The 2,499-nt window shown below is 42.3% G+C and overlaps 1 protein-coding gene across 1 annotated transcript in view; it reads right to left on the bottom strand.

Moving 5' to 3' along the window:
• Positions 1–1,606, bottom strand: part of LOC308101901 (cornifelin homolog B-like) — an 83,973-nt gene extending 82,367 nt beyond the window's left edge. The window contains exon 1 of the mRNA XM_080451439.1: positions 1,071–1,606. The gene's annotated coding sequence lies outside the window, so the exon portion shown is untranslated. The remainder of the gene's footprint in view (positions 1–1,070) is intronic.
• Positions 1,607–2,499: the final 893 nt, after the last annotated feature.

Genomic DNA, 2,499 nt, shown 5'->3' with positions numbered 1-2,499 from the left:
AGAGAGAGAGAGAGAGAGAGAGAGAGAGAGAGAGAGAGAGAGAGAGAGAGAGAGAGAGAGAGAGAGAGAGAGAGAGAGAGAGAGAGAGAGAGAGACGGGGGAGAGGAGAGACGGGGGAGAGGAGAGACGGGGGAGAGACAGGGGGACAGACGGACAGACGGGGGGACGGACAGACGGGGGGACAGACGGGGGGACGGGGGGACAGACGGGGGGACAGACGGGGGGACAGACGGACAGACGGACAGACGGAGAGGGGGAGAGGGGGAGAGGGGGGAGAGACAGACAGACAGACAGACAGAGAGGGGGAGAGAGTAGACAGACAGACAGAGAGGGGGGAGAGAGATGATAACACACTCAAAATCACAGCCAGACTTCTACTACCAGGTGCCCCCAGCTAAGGGCTCGTAAATTTATATTTTATCTTTTTATTTGCTGAAACTGTAAAGTGTGGCCTAAAATTAAATATGTTTTATCAGAGCAAGTAAGCAGAGTTGAATGGGAAACTTCAGTGCCGCTCCGCGCGCTTCTCTCTAATTTGTGTAACATTCTGATATTATAGATAAACCACTTGTTGTTTTTTAATGAATTGAACAGAAATTAATTATATAAACATTATTCAGCCGCAGATGTTAACATCACTCATACAGTTAAGGACAGTAAACAGAAAAGTTATGTAGCCAGGCCAGTATCTTACATGTAGTACAAATGGTACATAAATAACATCCTAACAGTTGAGAATATCTAACCCTCGAGAAACTCGAGATGTTCTTTCACTCCAAAAGGGCTCTCACTCTAATGTCTCAGAGGCAACCTATTAGTTGTTGGCTAAATGGCTGCACATTCTACTTTTAGCTTATTTTTTTACCCCCCATTTTGTTATTTAGTATTTTTTTTTAAATACATATACATGTCTCAAAGTGACCCACTGCCTATCTGGGGACAACCAGTTATAATTCATGCACAGAGATGTACCCATATAGCTGTAAGTCTCATTTTCTCAACCCGACCAAACACTGGTTTAAATAAACATGTTGAAGTAATCATACAAGGATGCTCTCCCAGGGACTTACCGTGACTTCGTGTGTAGAGGGACCAGTTAAAGAATCTATTGCCAAACTTGGGTAGAAATAGACAATGGTGCAAAGTATTAAGTTTAGTATCCAAAACAAATCTGTATAAAGCAGAGCAATATTAAACTTCCTCTAAAGGTGAATTAAGTCTATGCTACTCCACTTCATCTACAGTTCAATATATTAAGATTCTGTGATGCATGCCATGCAGTGTTCTGATTGGCTGCTCTGAAACAAGCGTAACGGTGAGGTGAGTTGCGGTGAGGGTTGATGGCGTGGAAGGTGAATGTGATTATGTTCGGTGCATTTAAACTTTTGAGGAGAAACAAATAATGCAACCAATATAAGGGGGAGGAATTACTGTATCATTTAGTTTCAGTCAATTTGCATAAATCTGTCGTCCCCTTCTTGGGCATGCCATTATAGGCGGAACATTTTAATTAAACTATCAGATCTACAAGCTCATGAATTGCCTCACGATCATCGCTTGTAGAACAGCGATTTTCACTTTTGTCACTGTCATAGGACAACATCTAAAACAGGGCATATAATATGTAATGAATAAAGTGTCTGATGAAACGCCAGGTTCTGTGTGCTGTTTTTAATTTACAAGTTCAATTCTTCACCCGGCTTCCTCACAAAGTGTTCTTTCCATCAGCTTATTCAGAGAAGCAGAGCATCAGTTGTAGTGTTCCATGTATCTGGCAAAGCCACATCCTGGCATAGCATCCTGAGTTGAGAGGTTTGAGGTCATATGTATATTAAGACAGTTGACAGATGTTAGCGTTGGGGCAATCTTGTAACTCACACAGTGTTTGCTAAAATGACAAAGCAGCATGCATCAATTAAAATTTTACCCATCAACTATTGACATTCATAACATAACATAACATCTAAGCCATATGTTAGAATTACTATAGGATTACAAGTCTACTTTGGCCTGTACAGACAGAGAGGTGACTGTTGGCCCTGACCTGGGTGGGGGGTACAATTAGCATTCTCTTTGTTTTACCTGGAAAGCACAGGGAACAACAAAGCCACAAGACACTGTCTCCATGTCTTCCTTCCTGGCCCACCCGAATTGTAGATTAGCAAGTTGATCAAAGAGTGATGCAATCACCTCTCCAGATAGAGACATTAACATTTCAAGGCTGACCCAGCCACACATGTACCTCCTCTTTTTCTAAATGTACTATAAAGATTGACTAAAATGTAAACTTAGAGTGTGTGCTACTCCAAGGCCGTGAGGCTGTTGGAGGGACCTCAGGGACAGGGTCCATAGGAACTCTGTTTGTACTATGAAATAAATCGAATGCAAGTAACCTCACTGAATGGAGTGAAGACTCAATCCATTTTACAACCATTCATACACACCTCTGGAACATCAAACTAACTACAATATGGCGTTGTTGGCAACTACAAAAGTGCT

The sequence above is a fragment of the Gymnoscopelus braueri genome, assembly GCF_963280865.1.
Source record: "Gymnoscopelus braueri genome assembly, chromosome: 15".
In the NCBI taxonomy this organism is placed as follows: domain Eukaryota; kingdom Metazoa; phylum Chordata; class Actinopteri; order Myctophiformes; family Myctophidae; genus Gymnoscopelus; species Gymnoscopelus braueri.
Note: the sequence above shows the minus strand (reverse complement) of the source record. Positions and strands in the feature narration are given on the sequence as shown.